The 8,889-nt window shown below is 42.7% G+C and overlaps 1 protein-coding gene across 6 annotated transcripts in view; it reads right to left on the bottom strand.

The window, feature by feature from the left end:
- The window catches only part of LOC105184102 (muscle LIM protein Mlp84B), a 25,339-nt gene extending 19,691 nt beyond the window's left edge, over positions 1 to 5,648 (bottom strand). For all 6 annotated transcript variants that reach the window (XM_025299478.1, XM_019841860.2, XM_011142655.3 and 3 more), the window contains exon 1: positions 5,449 to 5,648. The gene's annotated coding sequence lies outside the window, so the exon portion shown is untranslated. The remainder of the gene's footprint in view (positions 1 to 5,448) is intronic.
- Between the last annotated feature and the right edge of the window lie 3,241 nt (positions 5,649 to 8,889).

Raw genomic sequence — 8,889 nt, 5'->3', positions numbered from 1 at the left:
TGTGAACTAACGTGTCGTGTAATTGCACATATTATGGGAAAAAGGCTCGCTCTTCAGAACAAATTTCGCTGCTGGAACAATCGGGACGCGAGAGCGTTACGACGCATTTCCCTCGCGAAAAAGATTCGCGGTTCCAAAACTCAAGATCTGCGAGGGCGGGATCGAATCGAATGTCTTTATTAATACCGAGACGCTCGTCGCCGGTACGGTAACCCATCTCGGTTACCTAACCGACCGCTTATGAGGACGTAAACAATCTGCATTTTCGTCCGACTCGTCTCGGCAACTAGTTCTATTTCTGTGGCCAGCTTAAGGCGCGCGCACGACCGAGCATGTGGAGGGATGAGTCGTGTAGAAAGGGAGAAGAAAAGTATTTCAAGCGTGGTACACACATTAGTAGAGATGTGCGAATCAAGAATTTTTATGTCGAATCGAATCGAATCTCATTTCTTAAATTCGAATTCGAATCGAATCGAATCTATGAAATTTCATTCAAATCCGAATCGAATTGAATCTATGGAATTTCATTCGAATTCAAATCGAATCGAATCAAATCGAATCAAATCATTGAAAATTTTAACACGACTATTAAACATGTAAATAATAATGGCAGATTTTAATATGAAAGGGAATATTGATATTGTAATATCATCTTAAAGTAAAATATGTATTTAAATATTTAAAGTAATTTATAATTAAGTTATTAATTATAAGTTAAGTTAATTACAAGGTTAAGGTTTCAAACATACAGGTACGAATGGCCCATTTTGTAGCTGATGCGCGCAAACACTAATGTATTCGATTCGTATTCGAATCTTCGCGATTCGAAATTTTCGAATTATTCGGATTCGAATCATAGAGATTCGGATTCGAATAGTTCGCACATCTCTATACATTAGAGAGCCCAACAAATTTACAGTACTGGAGGCAAGTAAAGAAGAACGGATATCTGTCGCATCGAATTACCGTCAAATTTTTTATCGGGTTGTTTTTTATTGAATATCGGTTGCGTTCCGAATCGCACGGAAAAGAAATGATCGAATTCTGTTTTCGCTTTTTTGAGGATGTACATCATGGATACTTATTATTCAGTCCTATGTTATTGGCGATCCTAATGACCGATCGAAAAAAACCTCGTTTATTCGAGACAGGTGTTTTTCCATTCGCCGTCATTGTTGCCGAAATCGCAGAAGTAAACAGCGATTGATTGACACACTTGCTGAAACGAGATCGCGATGGCACCTGGCACGAATGTTAACAAGGACGTGCGTAGCGGCAGTTGGCAGCGTCGAATTAATTAATTGTATATCCTCAACAACAATATTCCGCGTGAGTAGTAAGCAAAGTTGTGGCAGCGGAATAATAGGTGAGTGTATACAGTGCTGAGCGTAATACCTTTTGGCAACAACATACGACGATATCTACTAGATATGTTAAAAAATATGTGAAATGTATGTATGTAAAGAAAGATACATGTAAAACAATACGATACAATAAAACCGAACTTGTATACTTTAAGCGCGACCTAACGTGCGTAATTGCCTCGTGTAATTGCGAGTTTCTCGAACGTCATTAAACAAATACACCGAAAACTATACGCGACTATGAAGTAAGTATAAGAGGCGCACTCAAAAATATTAAGAAAAAAAATAATTGGGGCCTTTAATGTCACTATGCAGCATATCCGCGATGGCAATAGGTCCGGAATGCCTCCCATATCCCGTTCGGCTACACAAATATGCTCCTTCTCAGCTAGCAGTAGAGTCAGACGACAGTGGTATGGCAAGCAAGCAGTAGTAGCGGCCGGTAATAATGACGACACAGTGATATAGACTGGTGGAGCGAATGGTAGTAGAGAGAAAGAGAGAGTGAGAGACAGATCGAGAGGAAGAGCGAGCGAGCGAGAGAGAGAGAGAGAGAGAGAGAGAGAGAGAGAAAGAGAGAGAGAGAGAGAGAGAGAGAGAGAGAGGAGAGAGAGCCTACGAGAATCTATATCCGTGCAGACGCGTGCAGGCAAATTCGCGAGGCCGTATTAGGGAAGGCGCTAGGTGTACCGCGGTAGCGGTCTTCTCGTTACCCCTACCGTTCAATCGCACGCATATTCGTGGACGTATGGAATGCGCTGTGTAACCCAACTCGCGTATTCTGCCACGCCGCGAATGGGATGCTGTTATGCGTGTCGAAAAATTGTGTACGCGCGGAAATAAAAAAGAAAAAAAGAAGAAAAAAAGAGAGAGGAAAGGATACCGTCGAGACTCGTTTGAATTTGCGATACGCGAAGCATGCATCTCTTATTATTTACGTGTCGATACGTTTGTTACATGTGTACTTGTTGCAAAATAATTTGGAGATTTTATTACGGCGCACACTTAAAGCGATGCGCGCGTCGGTCAATGTATCATGATCTTCGTGCAGCGTGACAGGGCTGTAATCGCGATAGAAGTGAATAGACGGCCGAGGAGACACAATTGTGGCATGCGATGCGAATAAGCGTTGGCAACTGACAAACGAGTGTGTGAATCATCTACCTGGCGATTCGATCGAAAAAGCTGACGATTTCACAAAATGATGGAACTTCTCGTCCTATCGAGAGAGGAGAGCGCGTCACTTTGCGCGCGCAGATATCGCGGCATATAAGAATCCTGCGTCTTACGTATGAATCTCGAGGAACGTTTCTCGCGCATCTGTATCAATAATTCATTCCGCGAAGCAGTCGCGATAGCACGGTACGATTTGTTAAACGAGTAACTCTCATCCCCGTTCGCACAATCCTGACAACGCCTGCTCGAATATCTGGAAATATTATCGCGGCATCGTGTTTCAGCCCGGCCCCGTAAATCACATCCGGATAACATAAGCAAGCACGAGCCGCGGACGAAGCTAGAATCCTAAAATTAGGTTGCGCTATAAAGAAATCCTCTAGCGTCCGATGACTCGACGTATAATTACAACACCCGGTATAGTGAAACATTTTAAGACGTAATATGATATCTCTCGTTGCATCACCGTCCTTTCGCGGAGGCACCAACAAAACATTGTCATGCGAGAATCCAGCCTTCCATATCTATTTACTCGACTCTACTACTAGAGAGTATATCGAATTGTAGATAATAAAATTAATTACCCGTTAGAAATTACAGGGTAGAAGTTAGAGCTCCGTCGTCGTTTCCCTCTGGACAGATTGACATTTCCAATGTATTTTTAAACATCGCAAAAACTTATCGCATTTATTGCATAAATAATTGAATAACAGTGTCTTTTAGTAAATTCGCTCGCAGAGATTCACCGGTTTTAATCCAGATTCACGTTTTCCAATTAGCTATCGGCTTACGAGAGAGTGACATTATAAGGATTTCACACGAAATAAGCATCGGGACTATTCGATTAATCATGTTTGCTTAACGTAATAATAATATTTCGTTGGAGTTGAATTTATTTGATAACTTAGTTCGATTAGCGCCGTCAGTCGGCGCAGAAAAGGAGGGAGAGAGAGAGAGAGAGAGAGAGAGAGAGAGAGAGAGAGAGAGAGAGAGAGAGAAAGAGAGACCAAGTTTCGATAAACTAATAATAGCAGATGGAATACGTGAGTATTTAAAAAATTAACGAAACTAATACTCGCATAATAATATTATTTTTTTATAAAAGTAGGATACCCATCTCCTCAATTAATTTTTAAATCTTCATGCAAAATATATTTAGTTGAATACTTTTCGAAACAATTCCGCAAGAGCATCGTTTATGATTCATTAGGAAATTTTTTAAAATCGCCAGAGTTATTATATTTAATATACGTTTTAACTGCTTAAGTATTGCTTCGACAGAGAGAGGGGATGGAATGAAAAACAACTGTCAACGTTAGATATTCAATAAATTGAATTTTTAACAAGAGTCTTAAATATCTTAAAACATATTTGTTATTATTATTAAAACATAATTTTCTCGGACAATTTTTGTTGTTATTATTGAAACAAATTTTTATAGACAGAATAAGTTAATGTAAGTATAATTTATTATTGTTTCCTTTCATTTCCAATCTCATGTATTGTACCATCGCAATAATTACGCGTAAAATTATATGAATAATTCTAATTATAATATCGAGAAGGAGGGGGACATGAACGTGGTGTCTGATGTACCATGTTTGATCGACTCTGGAATTTGTCTGTTACGGGAATTTGTTATTTCTCTTGGCGTGTTTACAATTTTTGTTGCTCTGTTTCCTGTCCAGCGTTCTCAGCGTGCGACGATACGACCGAGTATAATTTGACTCCAGTCAATTTTATTAATAGCGCGACATTCCAATTATAACGTAACGCGAAATCTATGTTCAGTGATCGCGGCTCTATTTTAATGTCGCTGCACGGGATTAGATTTTAAAGACATAAGATGTTCAATCATGCCATATCGATCCTAGACAGTATGGCACCCTTTTACTCTGTCCATTTACACGGCCGGCTGTATTAACTAGCGCAAATTCCTGTTAACTAAATCTTCCTTTATTATCTACATTATTAACTAAGATTATGAGGCGTTTCACCTCAAATTCTTGGATTTAGCTTAATCTGAAAATCCCTGAAAGTATCAAGACGTAGTGGCGAAGGAGATCCTTAGAAAGAAATTAATTCAGAGTTAGAATGGACTTTCCCGCGCGTCATTTTTCCCCGGATAAGTGAGATTGAGAAACGCGCGAGCGGAATTTCAGGGCCGAAAAATCGCCGGAGAAACGTTTTCGACCTTTGGGAAAGACCAATGATCCAGTCAAATTAGATGAGTAAATCGTCAGGGTATTAGTCATTTTTGTGAGTCAATCCCGCTAATTAATTACAAAGAAAAATCGCTCGAAGTTCCATGAACCACACAAACGGACGATTTTCTCAAATTGCCAGCGGAGGAACCGTCCGACCTAATAATCCACCGTCTAATGATCAATTTCGATCATTGCCGGGGCAACGTGTATACACACGTCCTAGGATCTATTCCTCAAGCATATGGGCTGCGCGACACCATTTTCGGCTGGCGGTTCTCCGGCTGCGAAGCGCGAGAAACACGAGGAAAACATACAAATCACGAGACCGGGGTAAATCACGTTCCCGACGAGCAGTTCTGTATGCACTTCTTCGCGCGATACGAATTGGTAGATGTGCGCGTGTATTGTCTCGTGTTGTGGTTGTACTACATTGCGGTATCGTCGGTACTCGGCACCGGTCGACATGCGGCTAGAGAATATCGTCGGTAGTGGTAGTGATAGTAGCAATAGCAGTAGTAGTAGTAGTAGTAGCAGTGTACTAGTGTAGTAATAGCAGTAGTAATAGTAGTAGCAGTAATAGCAGCGGCAGCAGCAGCAGCAGCAGCAACGGCAGCAGCAGCAGTGGTAGTAGTAGTAGTAGTAGTAGTAGTAGTAGTAGTAGTAGTAATACGTATCCGCCACACTGTTATCTGGATACTCACCACTAATCGATCGTAGTTGCGCGAAAAAGGGAAAAAAGACTGAGAGAAAAAGAGACAGAGACAGGGAGAGAGAGAGAACAATTCGAGTAAGTGGATTACAAAACACCGAGCACTCTACACCGCACTAATACTGGATTCGAATGACTGTGCTCGCGTCGGGAACGTCCTAGTCATAGCCCGGGCTTTGCACACGGCACGTGTGCATCGGGAACGTCAGTGCTGTTGACGACGATGACGACGCCGGCGGCGGCGGCGGCGGCGGCGGTGGCGGCGGCGGTGGCGGCGGCGATGGCGGCGGCGGCAGTGGCGGCGATGTTGGTGCTAGCAAAGACGGCAATGGAGGAGGTGGACGTCGAAGGGCAACGTGAGAACTTCTCTGCCGATGAGGTAAGGTCGGGCAGACCCAGGAGCGAGCGTGTACGTTGATAATGTCCAGAGGGTCGTTGAGTGCGAGTCAACTTTAATAACGATAATAACAGTAACAATGATAAGAATAATAATTTTAGTTTTTTAAAAGTACAAAAAGACGCAAGTTATACAATATGAAGAAACGGAAGGGCTTCAGTACAGTACTGTTGGATGCAAATCGAATCTCTCAAATTATTCTTGATTCTGTTCAAATTTTGACGTTCGATTCGAACCTTATGAAAAGGGTTTTATCATTATCTTAAATATCCGCTGGTAAATCGTATACTCGTTGTAGTTTCTCTGATCAAAGGTGACTTTCGATGATTAGATGTAATAAGGTACTCTTCTACTCCTTCAAAGTTATATTTACCATAATTTTTGGACATCGTCACGAAGCAGTTAATAACATTCCACGTGTCTGTTACATCTTGTTCCTCTGGCAGAGTTTATGCAAGATTATGTGAGATCTTTTATGTGTACGAAGACACTTGAATAATATATTATATGTTTTATGTAGAAGAGGGAAAATACGAATAAAGAGGAGGGTAATTTTACATGAAAGTTACTTTTCTTGGAATACCTTCTCGAGTAGCTTCACGTATTTTTTTACCCTATTTATGCCATGCCTATTTAGAGGAACATTTCTCATTGATATCTTAATTTACTTTATTCAAACTTCTCTCTCTCTCTCTCTCTCTCTCTCTCTCTCTCTCTGCAATCGGACTCGGTCAATTTATAAGTGCAACGTTCAGAATAAATGATGCTGTTAGAAATAAATTACATCAGACATTTTAAGGATCATGTTTATACGTGCTCACTAAAAGATTCACAATTTCTGCATCGCTAATAAGGACACTAGCTAATAAGAAGTATCAAGTATATGGCGAAAAGCAAATGTCTAAGAATAAGTATACAGGTGCTTCGGGATTATAGAGAGGCACGCCGCTAATGCCGTTCCGAAAAGAGAGACGTTACACGCGTCCCACACTCTCTCCTACTTCAGACTTTTATATTTATATATTTTTAAACGATGATTCATAATACACTTCAATGATCCGCATAGCGTCGGTCTCTCAACATACCGAGCATGACTCGTCTGCTCGAAGGAGGCAATAGGGATGCCTCGCAGTCTAGCGTGCGACACATGTGACGCAGATTGGTGTTATGTTGTATCAGCCCGCGACAGTAATAAATGTGAGCTATCGCTGCGATATTCTCACTTCTGGCTGGGCGTAATCGCGAGCTGATGGAACTTTAATTCACCGAGAGGTGAATAAATCATAACTACAAATTAGTAGCAAAACGTGATGAAGTCGACGTTTCAGTCGCTGGCAAGCCGAGGGCTTCGATCATAAGGGGAAATTAAGAGTGAGGAATCGCAGGATCGGAGGTTTTCGACATTCCGAGTGACAAATCGCCGAGCTCAAGTCCCCGATTGTCGGCTCTCTGAATCGAGTATCCTTTTCTCCTCGGCGTGAAAACGATCGCGGACTATCTGAGGAAATTGTAAAAGTCGGGGATACTGCGCGCGATATAGCCGCGAATCGAGGAGACTATGCCCACATAAGAGCAAACGAGAGTCCATTTGACCCACTTTAGAACGTGTAAATCACCGCGGGCTAGCGACGGAAAGTTCCGCCCTCGAGGAGAATTACGGTCGCGGCGAAAAGTGTAAAAATACATCGCAGATGGTAGACACACGAAGAATCCCGTAGGGTGTCCGCAGTTAGTGAGACACGGCAAAAATATGCGGGGCTGTCATTTGAACGCGCCACCCACACGCGCGGCCGCCCGTTTTCTTCTACAAATATCCTCGGCTTTATAAATATGATTTCGGCGGCTGTTAATGTAATAACGATCGAATTTCAAAGAGTACCTGATTTGACGGTCGATCGAGTCGCCCAAGTCTCCGAATCGTACATGTAACGTCTCGTGCGTGAGCGAGAAAACAATACCGCGGTTCCGATCGCGCCGATATTGATTATTAAAATATACCCCCCGTCGCCCTTCCTCCCGCTTCTCTTCCTACATCTCCTTTCACCCTCGACACGGAACATAAGTCTCAAATCGTTCATCAAAAGGATCTTCTTAAGCATCAAATTATCAAACTCAAACTGTGAAACCTGATCGACCATAGTCGAACACAACAAGATATTTGTAAATTAATCGCACTCGCATCGAAGCAACGATTGTGATCTTATCAATATCGTTTAATCGACGACGTATGCCAACACGCGATTGCTTCGCAATTACAAGAGTATAATCGCTGTATATTCTGAGAAAAGGCAGCCTAGGACAGTAATAAAGAATAATAATAAGATAATAAGCCTATATAAGGGTAATTCTAGAATGATAATCGAATAACAACGTTGCGAAATAACACTGATCGGTCACTGTACCAACACATCGTTGATTGGACACTTGTCGACACGGTGAGAAAATGTCTTCCAATTTCCCGCCCATCCATCCCCCTCCCCAATTTATGCGAACATTTCCCCAATTTAGCGTTGCCGAGAAATCTCCAACGCAAGCGGCCTGCGCGATCGCTCGCGGCTCGGCAGCTGGTGTTTTCCGCGTCCTCGAACACCCTCGTCTCTCAGCCGCGGGATTCCTCGTTCTTCGACGTGGTGGCGAACGAACGGGCGTGGGCGAACATGGTACGAGGGTGAGGGGATCGCACTCTCTTTCTGCCTCTCTCCCCCTCCTTCTTTCCCTCCCTCTCTCCTTCGCTCACACTCTCTCTCTCTTTCTCTCTCTCTCTCTCTCTCTGTCCTTCTTTCTCGCGCTCAGTCGGCTTTTCGTAACGAGGCACGGTGAGTAGCGCGAAGCCGCGTGCGGCCGCACACACTCATCGTCTAATAATAATATCTTGCTCAAATTTCTATTTTTAGGGAGATATGTGTGTGCGCGCACACGTACCTCTATGTAAAAGGTGCAAGTATATGGTTACGTTCGCCTACATCCGTGCCGCGCTTACGGTTATGAAGCCGCTGCCGACGACAACGACGACGTCGAATTATAATCGCACAGCGG

This window comes from Harpegnathos saltator, unplaced genomic scaffold (assembly GCF_003227715.2).
Source record: "Harpegnathos saltator strain DR-91 unplaced genomic scaffold, Hsal_v8.6 scaffold280, whole genome shotgun sequence".
Classification (NCBI taxonomy): domain Eukaryota; kingdom Metazoa; phylum Arthropoda; class Insecta; order Hymenoptera; family Formicidae; genus Harpegnathos; species Harpegnathos saltator.
Note: the sequence above shows the minus strand (reverse complement) of the source record. Positions and strands in the feature narration are given on the sequence as shown.